This window comes from Leopardus geoffroyi, chromosome X (genome assembly GCF_018350155.1).
Source record: "Leopardus geoffroyi isolate Oge1 chromosome X, O.geoffroyi_Oge1_pat1.0, whole genome shotgun sequence".
NCBI lineage: Eukaryota > Metazoa > Chordata > Mammalia > Carnivora > Felidae > Leopardus > Leopardus geoffroyi.
In genome coordinates this window covers 7901184-7919370 of record NC_059343.1, presented here as the reverse complement: position 1 = coordinate 7919370, position 18187 = coordinate 7901184, and the positions used below count along the sequence as shown (strand labels likewise).

General features: G+C 40.6%; 1 protein-coding gene across 1 annotated transcript in view; it reads left to right on the top strand.

Annotated features, from left to right (window-relative positions):
• The window catches only part of MID1 (midline 1), a 586156-nt gene that overhangs the window by 177338 nt on the left and 390631 nt on the right, over window positions 1-18187 (top strand). Inside the window, exon 4 of the mRNA XM_045472348.1 lies at window positions 12731-12792. The gene's annotated coding sequence lies outside the window, so the exon portion shown is untranslated. The remainder of the gene's footprint in view (window positions 1-12730; window positions 12793-18187) is intronic.

Genomic DNA, 18187 nt, shown 5'->3' with positions numbered 1-18187 from the left:
ACTCCCAAGTTTTTATTTTCAGCCAAGCACCTAACTTTAAATACATATTTCCAAATGGCTACTTGATGTCTATGCTTAGATAGCTAAAGAGTTCCTCAGTGTTGCCATGTTAACAAATGAGTTTTTGATATGCTCTCAGACTGGCTACTTCCCTAAGTTCCTCACCTAATTCACACCATAAACCTTGGGGTCTTTTTTGAGTCATTTTTTTAGTACTGATTTCACTTATAAATTCTGTTAGCTCAGTCTTTGTGATGTATCCCTAATCTGTCCGCTTCTCATGGTTCTCACCCCTGACACTGGGGTTTCATGTAATAGATTCCTAAATGATATTCCTCAGCTTCTACCCTAGCCCCACCACGGTCTGTTCTCAAAATGGTGAAGGGATCCTATAACTCCTCTTTTATCTGTAAAGTATTGCTTTCCTCATCACTGTTTTCCACATGATGTTGTTCACAAAGTCAATCATCTGACTCCCTAATTTGGTTGCTCTTAGATTACTGCTAAACTTAATGTAAGAGTAGGAAATTTATAAGAATATTGCTTTCAAAAGAGGAGACTTACATGAAGAATGATGGTCTCAGTATGTCCTAACATCTTTGAATCATCTCAGAACTTCTATTTGTATTTAATGGAAAAACCATATTTTAGATCCCCACACTCCAACCTTCAGAGTTTGAATACTTTGACTTTAATTTTCTTTGTAATAATCACTTCCTCTTCCAAACTCTTATTTACTGTTTCCTTGAAATGGTTCTCCTTTTTGTTCATTTGTTCCTCATTCACATTGCCATTATTCTACTAATGTACTTAATTCATCTATGGGAAGCATATAAAATCATTTCATCACTGTCTCCATGGCTTCAGGTTTTCCTTTCTCCAGTCTTTCCAGCACAGTGTCACACAGATGATATTTATAAGTAATTGTTTTGATCGTGTCATTCTCATACAAAAGAAAAAAAAAAAAAGAAAAAAAACCCCACAATTGTCTCCAAGCTCTAGTTGGGATGCCAAGGTACTCAACAGTAACTGACCCAACTCATCTGTCCAGGCAATCAGCCAGACATCTATCTTCAGGAGGTGCTAGTCACTAGGAATAAGAAAATGATGAGCTCCACACAGCATCTATAAACCAGGAAGTAGGTAATGAATGGCACCAACTCGGTGCCGTGAAAGAACTCAAAAGAGAACAGGATCATCCTTTGGAGTGACCACCGAGGTCACATAGATGCTCTGGTTTGGAGATTTGGGGGTCACGAGCCAAGGCAAGATGTGAGTTACAGAATGGATCCTAGCCTATACTGACCATGGTTCAGGACTCTTGCTATGGAGATGTTAGGAATAAGGTTAGACTGTGGGCTTCCCAGGCTAGTCCATAAACTCTGTGAGGACAAGCATCATGTAAGGATCTGGTCTAGTACCACCTTGTGTCCAGTGGCACTCCTTAAATAGTAGTTGACTGTGGAATGTGTTAATAAATAATTAATCTAAAAGACTGACAATGAATGCCTGTCTGGCTGGTTATAAAACCAGGGTTCTCAACAGGCGGTGATTTTGTCCCCTAGGGGACATTTGGCAATGTCTGGAGACATTTGTCGTCATGACTGGGGTGAGGAAGCTACTCACATCTAGTGGGTGTAGGCCAGGGATACTGGTAAGCATCCTACAGTGAGCCCCCCCCCCCCCACACACACACAAAGAATTATCTGACCCCAAATGTTCACAGTGCCAGGGAGGTTGAAAAACCATGGTTATAAAATATCACTTCCAGTATCTCGTGTCTTTTATCTGGCGGTAAAAAAAAAAAAAAAAAATTGTAATAGGTAGAAGATAGCAATGACTTTGCCAACATCTTTACGGAATTTGAAAAGTAACAAGATACCCCATTGGCTCTGGTGAATGGGCTCGTTACACTAATGAAAAACCTGGCATTGTCCTTCCACTGGGAGGGGTCTAAAAAGACATTCTAAGTTCCAAAAGGAGAACTTGGCAGAAACCAAATGTAATTGTGAAAAGACACAACGCTCTGGGAGAAACCTGCCTTGAGCACAGTCAACGAAGTAGAAACTTAGATCTTCAGGTTCTAATGGTGACTAATTGAATCCATGAGAGGCTGCGTGTGTATGAGTCTCGAGTCTCCTAGTGCTTAAAATGCCATGTCTTCTAGAGTTGTCTTGAGAATGAAACTATAGAATTCTTTGAAGCTGGAAGTAATGCGGTGGGCTAACTTTCTGAAGTTGAACACTGAGCAAAAATGCTAATGTTTACTTTTGAGCTACCATGAAAGGTAATTGCACCATGGTTCAGCAAGAGAGATGAATATTCTCCATGATGAAAACTCATTTTTGCCCTCATGAAGGGGGCATTACCCATGATGATGATTCATTGTTCTTAAATACTCTGGCAATTGATGGAACACATTTCAGTGTAATACACCTTGCTTTTAGGACTGTCTTGGGCTTTCCAAGCTTTCTTTATGTCAACTTGCACCCCCAGAAATACACATACACCGTGGCTCAGGTCACCCAATCAAGGCAAAATAAAAAAACAAGAAAACAAACCAAACCCCCAAAACTTTTAAAAGGTTTGTTCTGAATGGTGAGAGCAAGAGTTGTCGAGCGGATTGAATTCTTCAAAACCTACACATTTTTTAGACACAGATTTAGAAGTGCACCTTTGTTCCTGCCACACAAAAGAAAAGTAAACCCTTGTTTAATGGTTAACAATTTTTGGCAGCTACTACCTTTTAAACTACTCCAGGGCCAAGATGACTATCTGGAGAGGTGAATTACAGATCACTTAGGCAGGACATTATGCCATGTTGACCTACTCTGAAGTTTGATTTTAAACAGTGATTATATTCTTATTGAGCAGGCTACATTTACTTGAGCCTTGTTATCTGGACTAAATGGTAATAGAGCAAGCAAATACATTTGTGCAAATGTTGAAAAAGAGCTCAGGGGCTGTAGGGAACCGTAGAACACAGCACTGTAGTTCGGATTGAAGGGAAGTCTTGTTACAACCAGGAGTTTAAACTGAGATGTTAATTTAAAACTTAGAGCAGAACACAACCAAGTTGCTTACCTTTAAATCTACATATTAATTTTCTGGATTTTTGTCTGACTTGACTGCAAACTACAACGGGGCTAATTCAAAATAAGGTCTTACCCGTTTCTAAATAAAGTAAAAGTTACACTGGTGTGGCAAAAACTTCCTTATTTGGGTTTTATTGCCAAACCAAAATTTCATTCGGCTGAAGACGCTAATGCAACACACACGCACGCACACACACTTTGATCTGTGGGTTAAATGATATGCCGATTCTGTATCCTTAATACCTGCCTTATAATCTCCCAATTGCTGCTGTGTCATAAAAATATAATTTGGAATAGTTAAACTATAACTTGGGTAAAGCCTGAACTAACTTTAAAATGATTCTGAAAACTGAGTAGAACCTCAGTCATTTGGAAGTAGGACCTCAGGTTCTTTAGCTTCCACCTCATGTCATAAGCAAGTTAAATTTAAATAAAGCAACTTTTAAAAAGGCACTTTTGAAGCAATTGGGGATATTTGAGCAGACTGAATATTAGAGGACGGTAAGGAATTATCATTAATTTTGTTACTTGTGATTACGTTTTGTGTTTTTTTTTTAAGAGATCCTTTTAATTTTGATTTTTTAATGTTTCTTTTTGAGAGAGAGGGCATTGCGAAGTGGGGAAGGGCAGAGAGAGAGGGGGACAGAGGATCAGAAGCAGGCTCTTCACTGACAGCACAGAGCCCAGTGTGGGGCTTGAACTCACCAACTGCGAGATCATGACCACAGCCAAAGTCAGATGCTTAACTGACTGAGCCACCCAGGCTCCCCTTTATTTTATTTTTTTTTTAATGTTTATTTATTTTGAGAGAGAGGGAGGTAGAAAGGAAGAGAGAGGGAGAGAATGAGAGAGAGAGAGAGAGAGAGAGCACATGAGCAGGGGAGGAGCAGAGGGAGAGAGAGAGAATCCCAAGGAGACTCCATGCCTGTTCCATCCCGAGCAAGCAGAGCCCGACGCGGGGCTCGATCTCACAACCTGAGATCATGACCTGAGCTGAAATCAAAAGTCAGATACTTAACCCACTGAGCCACCCAGGTGCCCTGATTACATTTTGTTTTATTTTTAAAGTTATTGAAGGGATTCATATTGAATTATTTAATAGCGAAATGACATGAAGTATGAGATTTGCTTAAAAGGACCCCAGAAAGAACAAACCAGAAAATAGTGGTGGTGCTTGATGAAACAAATGGGCAAAATGTTGATAATCATTGAAGGTGGGTGGCCAGTTTATGCAGATTTACGATTATACTATTCTCTCTACTCCTGTGCAAGTTTTTAAAAATGCTAGAAAACAACAATAAAAACAGGTTACTTGCTGGATAAAAAGCAATGTACAAAACCCCACCAAGGATAATTTAGAGCATCAAAACTTAAAGGGCTCACAGTGAGATATCACTGCACATGTATTACAATGGTTCAAAACGAAAGGAACAGGTAAACAAAATCTGGCGATATCAAGTGTTGACAAGGGTGTGGAACAATGGGAACTCACCCACTGCTGGTGGAAATACAAAACGGTCAGGTCTCCTTGAAAAGAGCTTAGCAGTTTCTTATAAAGTTAAACATTGAATCAAACGATGCAACAATCCTACCCCCAGGTATTTACCCAAGAGAAATTAAAATTTATATTCACTCTAAAATCTGTATGTGAATGTTTACAGTGGCTTTATTCATAATTACCCAAAGCTGGAAACAACCCAAACATCCTACAACTGGTAAACAAATAAACAATGGTGTCTTCATACAGTGGAATGCTGTTCACCAACAACGGGAACAAGCTACTGATGCGTGTGCTGTCTTTGGCACAGTGCTGGGCACCTTTCTGAGTCTTGCGTCTCTTTGTTTCTAAGTTGACCATATCAAAGGAACATGTTTCCGCAAAAACATGCACGTGAATGTTCACTGCAAAAGTATTCCACAACAGCCAGAAGGTAAAAGCAACCCAAATGTCCATCAACCAACAGATGGACAGACTACAGTTTATCCATGAAATGACGTACGATTCAGCTAGAGAGGAACAACATGAATCATGCCACAATGTGGATGAACCTCGAAAACATTATGCTGCGTGAAAGGAGTTAATCACAAAAGACCACATATTGCGTGATTCCATTTATGTGAAATGTCCATGAAGATTGCCAGGCCTGGGAGGAGGAGAGAATGGCAAGTGACTGCTCGTGGGCACAGGGTTTCTTCCTGGAGTGATAAAAACTGTTCCGGAATTAGATAGTCATGATGACTGCACAAGTCTGTAAATGTACTAAAAACCACTGAACCGTTCACTTTAAAATGATGAGTTTTATTTTAAGAACAGTAGTCATTTGGCACACTGCACAAAATCATAAAATTATCGGTTATCTTTTATGGGTACAAATCACAAAGTCCTTGTGAACTTTGGATCCCGGTGCCTGGGTATGTAGGAAGGATTTTACGTGTATGAATATTTCCTGAACGCATGATTCTTTTGGACGAGAACCATCTCTGTTTAGTTTAAAGAGGTTATCAAACTTCCTTTTCTCATTTATTCAGTTCTTTCACTGGAGGAATTTTACCTGAATGTTCTTTCACTTTGGACCAAGGAACCTCCATTAGAACTGAAAACTTTTCCTTAAAACTCTTGGCCAGTTGCACGCAACCCTCTGTGAATTCCTTCCAGCTAAATATTCCATCACTCTTTTGTTCATTAAAAGAAATGAATTCCAGCAGCTCGGCTTTGTAAACAACTTTGCAATAAAAAACAAGTGTTCACATTCAATGAATGAAAACCATTTTAGACAGGAAATGGGCTTCAGGTTCCAAATCCAGTGCCTGTGTTCCAAACCGAAATGTGATTAGGAAAATATTGAAATGGGAATTGGGAAGCTTTTTCTCGAAATAATTAACTGAAGACCTTTCTGTTCCTTCAAAATTGGAAGAAATAGTAGATTGAAAACTCTACCTTTTCCATAGTTAAGGAAGGATTCCTATATCAGATATTCAGGTAAAAATGAGAGGAATCAAATATTATCCTTTATTTGTTGGGATAAGAAAAGATTTTGAAACTGCTTCTCTCCATTGAACTGTTTCAGGCATCTGATGTGGGTGGGAGTAATAAACTTGGAATAAGAAAGCTTGGGTTCTAATCCCAGGTCTTTTGCTTTCCTGCTATGTGACCTTGGGATTTGATGAAATGAAGAGAATACTGCCTAACTAGGAAGTCGTTGTGAAGCGTAATTGACAATAAACAGAGGAAACACAATGCACACGAGCTGATAACCCCAGATGTGGTAAATTAGACTGAAATATTTATTGAGTTGTTATAATATGTGCAAACCACCCTGCTTGGGGTGATGACACCCGGAAGAATAAACATTTAATACCCCTACCCTCACAGAGCTTACAGTCTAGTGAGGGAACACTGCCTGCTTCGTAGGCACTAGGAACACAACTTTTCTTTTTCTTAGTCTTCATTCATCTGTGTGAGTGAGTGCAGTGATGTTTTACATGGTCATTTTCAAAGCCACTACAAGTAAATAAGAATATTTTAAAATAAATCTTGTCATGATTGGGCAACCAAAGAGTTCTGACTAATAAAGCCAGGAAGTGATACTCTGAATATTCAGTGGGAAGGGAAGTGAGAAAATGGAACAAATCAAGAGTCTTGTGGACTAAGTATTTCACCCAGAAGGAATTATCCCCCGGGTGTAGAACCAGAACCCATTAAGGAAAAGATACTGCAATCTAGCCTTATCTTAGAGGTTTCCTTTGTAACTTTTGGACATGTTAATTTCATCAGCCTCCCCCCTCCCCCACTCCTGTTTTAACCACAAGTTTTGGAACCATTGAGGAATTATGTCAGCATCTTTCACATTTTTTTTTTCCTTTACAAAGAGAAATCTGGAAATTCACTTTCTTCTTACAGCCAAGACTGGGAAGTTTTGATCTAGATCAAAGTCGTACTGCTGGTCTTACTCAATTTTTATTAACCCAAAACTTTGAAGCATGAGGTTGACATTAGGTTATTTCTGAAGCTCCTTAGTCCCTATTCTCCCACACATCTAGGTACTTACTTGAGTCCTGCGCATTTCGTGATTTTATGGAATCTCTCAATGCATATTATAAATGCTGGTGTTCAGCTCCACAGCCCAGGAAATGACTGTATATGTGATATTTCCTCTAAAACCTTGGAACATTTCAATAATTCTACACTTGCTTGGAAATACATGTTATTTTCTAAATCAGAGAATAACACTGTTCAAATAATTCACTCAAATATTGAGCTGATCTTTCAAAGTGAATGACCCACATGAAGGTTTCCAATATATATGCCAAGAAAAGCCCCTGGGGTCTGGAAATCAACAAAAAGAAACTGAATAAGGTCATTGCACGTCCTGAAAAACGTTTCCAGCTCATGACTTGCATATTTGTAGAAATATTGCAATTTGGGGGTGCTTGGGTGGCTCAGTCAGTTGAGCGTCCGACTTCAGTTCAGGTCAGTATCTCACGGTTTGGGAGTTCGAGCTGCACATTGGACTCTGTGCTGACAGCTCAGAGCCTGGAGCCTGCTTTGGATTCTCTGTCTCCCTCTTTCTCTGCCCCTCCCCCCCTCAAAAATGAATAAACGTTACAAAATTTCAAAAAAGAGAGAAATATTGCAATCTGAGATATTGTTGATTCACATTACCGCTTACTTGAGGCAACTAAATATTTCTGTATCCTAAGACCAATATGATGGTACCACCCACTTTTCTGTTGGAAATTCCAAGTTTTTAAATGAAAACCTCAGAGTAGAGTCCTAAAATTGCTTAGTGGGAAATATTTTTCAGTGAAGCCGTATCTTACAACCACATCTGCTGAACCGTAAGGTTTGTCAAGTTGTGGTCACCCTCCGGCTGCCCTGTGGCCGACTTAATTTATGCCCAAAGGAATGCATGAATATAATAATCAGAATATCCGTAGCCCTGAAACTCACGTTATTCTATAGTCTGTTTACTAGTGTTTGGGTAGGAAACGATTATTTTATTTTTTTCACGAGATAAAAGCAAATTGCTGACAAGTTTCTTACCTGGAAAACAATATGCTTAATAACTCAATTATTAATACTCAATAATTAGAGTAACTCAACTTACAGAGTAGATTGACACATGGATCTATGTATGTCTTACACCAAAAATCAGTCTAATGAAATTTAAAACGTGAGAACAGCTTCTTAATATTTTGCTGAAATTGGCTTTTTTTTTTTACTTCAAATCAAATCTTTAAAGTATGACCCAGCTTCAAAATTAAATTTCCAGGGAATGAATAAGACATTATGGAAACTGATAATGCTGAAAGGGATTTTTTCTCTCCTTATTCATCCCCAAGATGAGTGGCAGTGCACGTTACCTATCTTGCATTATGTTTGCATCTCTGTAACTTCCAAGCCTGTTAAAATTGTAAACTATCATAAAATTCATTTAGCAAAGAATTCCAAAATGTTTTCATGCTCCTTGAAGATAAATATAGAGAATATCTTCACAGAGATTCCAGGTATAGAGAAAGGATTTCAGAGATTCAAGAAAAGCCCAGAGGGTGTGATGAAAATAGAATTGATATCTCACTCCTAAAAGGGTTACTTAAATGCTTTTGATATATTCTGACTCTCCTACGGCAAAACGATCTGAAGTTCTGCTTTAGTTCATCGTCCTCTATTTAGCCACCATTATGCTCTACAAGCTTATATTTCAAAGGCATAATGTTTAAGAAGAACATTAAACAAAACACCGGATCAGAGGATGGAGAGAATGTTAGTGTTTCCTTTATTTCAACTTAATGAAATAATTTCAGGCAAGAACTTGGTTCACATTACCGATACCATAAAGTTCCAAGTGATGAGACCATTTAATAATAGTGGCTTATATTCCATTTTGGTTCAAAATATCTCAAGAAACTTCAACATAAAGTACTTTCAATATTTGACCTCCAGACAAAAGTGTACAATGTATCTAATTTGGAGGAATGTATTTTAAACAATCTATATCTAGATATAGAGCAACGAGTAACTCCAGGATCCCTCATTATCAAGAATCGCCAACATCGTATACTTTATTTGAAGTGACCGTAGTCCTTTTTTTAATCCTCGGCCCCTTAGGGATGTCTTTAAGTCAAGACCAACCAAAAGGCACTGTATGTAGAACCCAAAGGACATTTTGGTCCTGGGTGTACTGTTGGCTTTATTTGCTTCAGAATAGGGAAATACAATCCACAGGCCAAATTTGATTCACCACAAACCAAATTCTGGCATGGACATTCCCTTACATACTGTCTGTGGCTGCATTCACACTAGTTGCAGAATTGAGTTGTTGGAAAGAGACCATACAGCCCACAAGCCCAAAACATATATTCCCTGGCCCTCCACGGAGAGTAATTCTGACTCTGCCAGCCAATCTTTCCTGTTTTCCAGGTCTGTCACATTTTGCCTGGTCTCCATGATTTCACCCAGACTCCTCAGTGCCCAGTCTTAATCGCCTTGATATCTGTGTTCTTTCTAGAATTTCTTTACTCGCCCTGCCACCTTTTGTCTGAACTCTTGATAGTGACTTGTTTTTTGACCAAGTATCCAACTGCCACCAATCTGTTTAACCTTTTCTGCCTATACTCTATGAACCCCAGACATTCTTTTGTTCCTGACTAGCATTTCCATCTTCTTTGGATGGACACCACCAGGAATAATGACTTCTCACATCATCACCACCCTGCCATCCTTGCTCTAGCTCTATGTTTAGGTTTAAACTCTAGAATTGTCCATGCCTAGTGTATATTTTGTTGTCTTTGGGATAGAATACCATCAGGGAATGGTGGTATAGCATCATGTTCTGAAGACCAAATCAACTCTACATGCCATCCTACTGGCCTACCTAAAAATCAGGTAGCCTGTTTCTATCCTTTGAATCTCTTATTTTAAATGGGGGAGAAATGCCAACTCTTCCTTACAGAAGAATTCCAATTAATACAAGTAGAAAGAATGATGGAAATAAAAAATACAATTTCTAAAGAAAATAGTTCTACATAGAGTTAGAAAACCACAATAATGACCTCAGAAAACAATCCACCAGTGGATGTTAAAATGAGTGGATGATAGTCGAAGAAGAAACAGGATGTTTGCTTCAAGAGTATCTCTCTCGAGATATCTAGTAATTACCAAGGGAGACAAATAGTAAGTGGACAGTGGAGAATCCTGGTAGACACCACCTTAGCCAGGTGATCAAAGTTCATATCATCGGTCATACCTACAGACATGATGCACCTCCAGGTATGTGACACCAGGAAGAGCTCATCGCTTCTGCAGTATTTTGTTCTCGCCCCAAATGCATAACCTCAGTCTGATCATGAGAACACATCCAACCCAAGTTGATGGGCATTCTACAAGACAAGCAACCAGTACTCTTCAAAAGTGTCAAGGTCTGGAAAGAAAGAGAAACTCTTACTAACCAGAAGAGACTAAGGAGACGAGATAATTTAATACAATGTGGAATCCTAGATGGGATCCTGGAACCAAAAAAAAAGTGGGGGGGGGGACATTATGGGGCACCTGGGTGGCTCAGTCAGTTAAGTGCCCAACTTCAGCATCCAACCTGAGATCAGGTCATGATCTCACGGTTCGTGGGTTCGAGCCCCACGTCGGGCTCTGTGCCGACAGCTCAGAGCCTGGAGCCTGCTTCAGATTCTGTGTCTCCCTCTCTCTCTGTGCCTCCCCCACTCATGCTCTGTCTGTCTCTCTCTCAAAAATAAATAAACATTAAAAAAAATTTAAGGACATTAGTGGGAAAACTGATGAAATCTGAATAAGTTCTGTACTTTTGCTAATAGCATTATGCTAAAGTTAATTTCTTAGGGGAAGCTGGGTGAAGGGCATATGGGAACTCTCTGTGCTATCTTTGAAACTCTTCCCTAAGTCTACAAATATCTCCAAAAGAAAAGATGAGCTGTTAAAAAGAAATTGCATCTTAGTTCCTGAGGGGTGTCTTGTGGGAATCATGGAACAAAATTAGCTCCACAAGTTTCCTTTTAATCCTTTTTGACTTCTCAATTACTTCTACTATTTTTGCTAATTCTCCAAATAAAAGATTCCCAAGGTTGACCGAATGATGTAGTCCCATAACCTGTGTTAAGATTGCTTCTTTCCTCTAAGCATGAAGTGTCCAGCACCCAAAAACCAGTTATGAGTCTTCTCGTTTTTAGCAAGGGGCAATTCGTGTTCCACTCGGAAGGACAGCCCTTGTAGACGCTCATTCTAAACAGACCCAGGCTCAAGGTGGTGGGTGACCAGACAAAAACAGAAATACCATATAGGGCAACCACATCACTAGTCAGAAAACTGCTTGGTGAACTTTGGGAACGTCTTTCATGTCATGAACAGAAAGCCTAAGGAGCTATTTTACATCCTAGAAAATACTGAAAGGTAGAGTAGAATGATCTAAAGAAGAGCCTCTTGATCAAACCACATTGGGGCTTTGGGGACAAATTCCCTGCTCTCAATTCTGCCAGTTTTCAAAGAACGTTATTTATTTTTGGATACTACTATGACATTCCTTCCTTCCTCATTCAGTATGTATTTGGGATTCACCACTGTGTAGGGCATCATGCTGGTCAGTACCTTGTGGCCAATATTAACTGATCCCGGAGAGAAGCCTGGGACTTCATGTTAGAGGAGCCGCCTTGCAGTTCTATCTCTAGCGCTGTCGGTAGATGAACTTGAGGTGTAGAGCCATGGTTCCCCGCAGAGAACTGACTCTCCAAATGTGTCAGAGGTTTAAAAAACAATAACGGGTAACTGCTGCACTTTTGGAGATTCTGATTCAGTAGGTTTTGTTTAGGGGCAGGCAAGTTTGAATTTCCCAGGGATGCTTGATCATTAGCCTCACCAGGGAAGCATTTCAAAATACGTGGGTTGGTGGAACCTGAGAATCACTGTGTATCTCAAATTCCGTGGGTGATTATTATGACCCTAAAGGTTGGGAAGTGCTGATCAAGAGACAAAATTGGAAGGCAGGCTTAAAGAACTGGCAAGTACAATAGAAACGTAGATTGTGTTACCTTTCGTTGTATTCACTGATGACGCGTTTAGCGTAACACATTTCTAAAACAAGTGACGGCCTCGGCTGAAAATAGTACTGCATTCATCTTTTGAAGAATTGGGCTTTTCTGACCTTCCAGAGGCAGGAGGCGGTGGCGTAAGGAAAAGGAGACACCTTCCCGACCAGCAAAATCATCAGGATCAACCCTAGGGCTCAGCACTGACATTGTGTAGCCACTGTGGCTTTACATGCAGCCCTTCTGTGTAGAAAAATGATTGTGTTCTCATGGGATTGTGACCCCACATTCCAGGATAAAGTCAGCAGATTTCAGGCCATCCCTCTAAGATAGGGTATCCCAAAGTGCGGATCATAGAGTACTAGTTCTGTCTGAGGGTCATAGTGCTGTGAAAGAGGTAATTCCATGAAAAATGAACTTCTGTGGACAAATGGTTTGGGGCAGCTTGGCATTTTATATTCATCTGGAGAGCATCGCACATATTAGCACATTTAAAGCTCTGATAAATCCTGCATGCCTGGTTGACATTGTTGAATTCACATTTTTCAAATTAACATAGAATTTTTTTTTTTTTTTTCTAATAGGAGGACCTCTTCACACCGGAGAATCTGCCCCTCGGAGAAATCTTGAGGAACCTTGTCCTAAGGTACTAATATGGTGCTGCCATCTAGAATTATTTTATGGGATTTAACGCTGATGACAAGGAATAGGCATTTACTCTGTTCTAAGACGAAATTAAACAGAAAATTAAGTACGCTGAAAACAATGCACTTGTTTAGTAGCGGGTGGAAATAACCACATGCAAAAAAAGAAGAGAAATTTTTCGTTTTCTATATCTGTTTATATTGTGGGGTTTAGGAAATCAAACAAGTTTTGGAAGTCTGATTTCTAAATTGAGTGAGAGGCATGCGCTGACTACTACTGGTTACCCTGCTCTGTTGGTTGCTGTGGACACTCCCAAGGGATATGGTTTGCAGAGCTTATAATAGATTTGGGGTATTAATAGAGAGCGTTTATTGAGTTCCTAATAGGTGCTAGCATCCAGTCTAATGCTTTACATCTATTATCTCGCTCAGTTCCCACAATAGCCATGTAAAGTAAGTAGCAATATTATGCCCATGCTTTCTGGATTAGGAACTTCTTTTTTAATTTTTAAAAAAGATTGATTGATTGATTGATTGATTTAGAGAGAGAGAGAGTGAGAGAGCAAGTGGGGGAGGGGCAGAGAGAGAGGGAGAGAGAGAATCCCAAGCAGGCTCCACGCTGTCGGAGCAGACCCCGACACAGGGCTCGATCCCACGAATCATTTGATCGTGACCTGAGCCGATATCAAGAGTCGGATGCTTAACCTTAAGACTGTGCCCCCGGATTAGGAACTTTTCTAAGTGGCACTGATAATTAGTAGTAAAGCTGGTATCTAAGGCCTGAAGATTTCACTCTAGAAACTCCAAGCTTGACCATTAGGCTACAGGGCCTCCAGATGGCATGCGTGGGTCCTTGCTTACTGGGCATGCAGAAGGAAGGATTGCTGGACTTGGGGGCTCATCTAAAAATTCCGCATTTTCTGTGAATCTCAGCTTTATTCCCCCTAAAATAAATGTTTTTTAAAGTATTGAGCCAACATACGCACAATAATGCAATCAATATACATCCGTGTGTCTTATACATTTGCTTGAACGTTCCTATCTCTTCGAGGAGGCTCCTACCCCTTGCTTTTGTAGGAACTTTCTGTTTTGTAAAAAAGCTTGGCCGAGTTCATTTTCGCCATCCAACTTTAGTGACAAGGTCGCACGTGAAATTTCGATCTCGTTTGGACTCTGTACACGGCACATTTCGTAGTCTGTCGTTACTTCCCAGCGGCGTGGAATGAAAGGCCTTTCCTTGTGTTTGTTGGCAACCTTTGGTTCCTCGGTCATACTGAGGTACTATAAGCATGAAGCGACCCTGCCGCGTTACCAGGAGTTTTAGTCGAGCATACTAGATATTATTTCGGGCAAATCCTACTTGTTCATTTTCTGTTGGTTAAGTTTGGTCTTCTCCCATCCCTTTGGGCTTCTATCTTTGAATGTTTGTTTACTGTTCTGTTGTTTTAGAAGGCAGGCTTTCTCGTACCATGGGGTCCTTTCAAAATATTAAGTCGACCGTGACAATGACAAAAGACTCTTATTGAATTATCTTTTCTCGTGCCGCCTTATTCCCCGCAGTTTCTTGGTCGGGGGCGGCGGGGGCAAGACTTGCTACTGACTGGGTGCCAAGCTGTTCGCCATATCACGTCTGTTGAATGTACGCGGGGTGAGAGCTCATGTGCAGGACCAGGGGTGTCCTCGCCTAAGCCCCTTCCCTTCCAGATTCCTTTCAGGATGACTTTCCCATTTCCTGTCCTGCTGATCACGCCCTTGGAAGGGATTTGAAGTCTGGAGTGTCTTTGATGTTTTCTTCTGGCCATGCCAAAGCCTCCCTGGGAGACAACAGGCTCTCTCAAGCCTGTGCAAATGGGTTTTTAAGTCAGTGTGGCTGCCAAGCTGTTGTGTTTCTTTGCTCTCTCTTTGATGTCCATCTAGCATGGTGCCTTGTATGCCTCACCCAATGCCTGGCATGTAGCAAATTCTCATTACCATTGCCTCGGTATGGAAACTTGCATGGAAAGTATTTCTGGGACTCCCCCCCCTACCCATCCCAAGTTTATTTCCTTCTTCCTGTTCCATCTCCTTCCCTCTCCCTTCTACCGTTACAGACATTTGCCAGATGTTAAGAAAATTCAATAAATTGGAACAAAACAAAACAAAACAAACAAGGAAAACCAAGGAGAGATAAGAATGTGGTTTCTTTAAATAACAGACTACAGGGTTGGGATAAATGTAAATGTCACCGTACTCACATACTGAGAACTTAGGGTTTCGAGGTTTCAGATCTCCTGACAAGGCTTTGGACTCATCCAGTAAGCCCAGCTTAAATATATTCTGTTCCTGTTCTTTCTGAGGTGTGAGAAGAGTATTTATGGAGGGGCTGATCCCAAAATGAGGTGTTAACAAATCAGACAATCCCTTTCACCCCCTCTTGACACATACTGGCAACTCTCACCACATCCATTTTATTTTATGCTTACTAGTTGGTTTCCAAACGAATTTTTTTTTTCATAAAGAAACTAGTGAAATGAAACACAAGGGGTGTGACTTTAAACAATGCCGTGTTAAATTTAGAGTTTGGATAAAGCACCGATGTCGTTAAAAATATACATGTATATACTTCGGTTCCTAGACTCTTGGACATCAGAATATTCCAGTGGCTTTAAAGGATGCCATGTTAAATTTAGAGTTCGGATAAAGCGCCGATGTCATTAAAAATATACATGCATGTACTTCCATTCCTAGACTCTTAGACATCAGAATGTTCCAGCCTAATTCCCTGGGGTGGAGCACAAAGGGGTTTGTTGAGACGTGGACGGGCTGAGGGACTTGAGTCCCAGGTCGACCCTGAGTTCTGTTTTCTCTCAAGACTTTAAGCATTCTTTTCTCTTTCCTCCTGACCGGTGACGCCAGCTCTGTTCCTCCTGGGAACCTCCGACATTATTCTTCCCTTTCAACCTGAATTGTTCTTCCTGGCGCCCGTCATTCTTTTCGTCATTGTATTTGGTGTCTCCCTCCAGCAATTCCAGCAGATGCATCTCGGCTTTCCTTCCCGCTTTGAGTTTCTAGCAAGCATGCCTATATCTGCTTTACCCTCTGCTGTCTTGGGCCCTAGCGGTATTTCCCAGGGAACTGGTCAGGCTGTATAGAGCGGGAAGATTGGCGGCATCGTGTTGCTTCGAATGATAATAAATAATGCAAAGAGAGGGGCAGTGTTTGGGTGAATACGGGCAGAGTATTACTTCTCTTTGCACTTTATTAACTATGGACTGGAGAGAAGCAGAGGCCCAGATAATCCTGCCACCTAAACATGAAATTTGCCTGTGGCTTCTGAGTGCTTTCTTTGCAATGAAATTTAAATGTGAGCCTTTTGACCTTCCAAACATTCACACTTTACACACCAGGGGTGTTTTAAACCCTGGCCTGAGGCACTGGACAAGGTGTCCCGGGTTACTTGTCCTGAAATCCTCCGTTTCAAACCTCCTTTGCCGAGGAAAGGCTGCAGGCCATTCTACGGCTTTTCATAGCCAGACTGTTCTGGTTGAGGATATGTGTTCTCACAGTTCAGCCTGACTTTCAAGTACGAGGGGCGTCATCATTAGTAGTGTCGGCCCAGCATTTCCGCCGCTCTGTGCTTCCTCCTTCCGGGGAGGGCATCGCTGAGAAAGTCTTGCCAAAGTCATGTTCAACGCGCAGAGGGGGGGGTCTCTGGCAATGACCTTCTTTCCTGACTATGGCCAAATATGTTTTCAGAAGGAAATAAATACATCAATACACAAATACAGAAATATAGAAATATCTAATATATACATTTGTTAAAAATGTGTATTTATTTCGGTATTGATTTGCTTATTTAAAAGAAAACCTACTTCTTGCCAGAGTGAAAGCAGGATTTGTCTATGATAAAAATCACAGAAAATAAGAAGGAGTTAAGGAAACCATTGGACCAAGCCACAAAAAGTGTTGCTCTAAATACACGACTTCTCAAATTCTTTAGAAGTATTTATGAACATTTTATAATATGCCTTGTACTGTCTTAGGTATACTGACGTCTAAAAAATAAATATAAGAGATTATCTCTGCAAACAGGGGCCTCACTATCTTAAAAACAGAAACTTTGCATCGGGCACCAAGATGACATTCAAAAAGAAAAGTTGAATGAAAGAATATGCATTCAAATTATGTTGGTCATAAGAAATGGAGGAAAGAATGCTTCATTTTCACCGAATGCCAAAAATGACATAAATTTAGAAATGTTTGCCCACGAAAAATAGCTCAGAGCTTTCTTAGCCATATGTCCCACTCAGCAAAACTTCGAGTAATTTACCATCTCATCTTTGCCTAGAATATAGTAATAGCAAATAGAGACTAAGAGGTGGAAAAAGAGAATTAAGCAAACATTAGGGCCATGGTTCATTTTAGAAACGTATTTACACTCAACCATGTCTAAAGTTGATTACAGATCATTAGATTAAATTATAGACTCTTTTGAACCCCCAGTGGGCTCGTTCAGAAGACAGTCAGAAGACAAACTGGGATACCAACCAAGCCTGTCCTACGGGTACTTGAGACCACTGAGATTAAATTCTCTCACACCCTGAATGCTTCAGCCTGCTATCACATGTAACTATAAACGTTCAAGGTCCTTAGACGTAAATGTGCCGAGCTTAAACCTTGTTTTCTATGCAGAGATTTTCAGATTTTATCACATCATACGTAATGGGACAGCAGACAGCCCCACCTGTCCCCACAAACATTTGCTGATTCTTTTGCTGTCTCCCTTCTCCCAGGCCTCCTAATAGCTACTGCCCAGGGGTCTGTCTAGCTCTTCTGTAAACAGTCTGTGGTTGGTAACAGAGAGGGCTGTTTGTCCTTTTGGCTTGGGCAGCTTGAAAGGCTGTGTTGAGCAGCCCATGACACCGACCAAGAAAATGTTGGAAGGTGATGACACAAGGGACTCGATCTGAAGACCGATTGTCTACCCTTGCATCTGGTTGTTCCCGGTTTTGCGTGACGTGTAAGAGTGAGGTAGAGGATTACAAGCGTTGGAATTGTGTCAATCTGTGTAACAGCCCTGCTTACGTAGAATGTGAATTGGACATATTGTGTGCTCGAGGGTGAATGGACCTCAAGTGTGAGGTTTAACAGAACATAATGTGTTTGGATGGGAGCCCCAGTTCTCTCTACCGGAAGCCTGACCCTACTATTCTGTGGGGATGTAAAGGCACCCCATTAGCCATGGTTTTGAAAGGCAGTATATAGAAACTGGAAATAGAAAGCCAGGAAGAAATTTGAGATTGCAGGTAAACCCTTTGTTACAAACGACAAGGGACATGTGCTCATTATTCTCATGTAGCTGAGAAATAGAAGTTCAACTTAAGTTTAAATGTAATTTATTTAAAAACAATTTTTTTA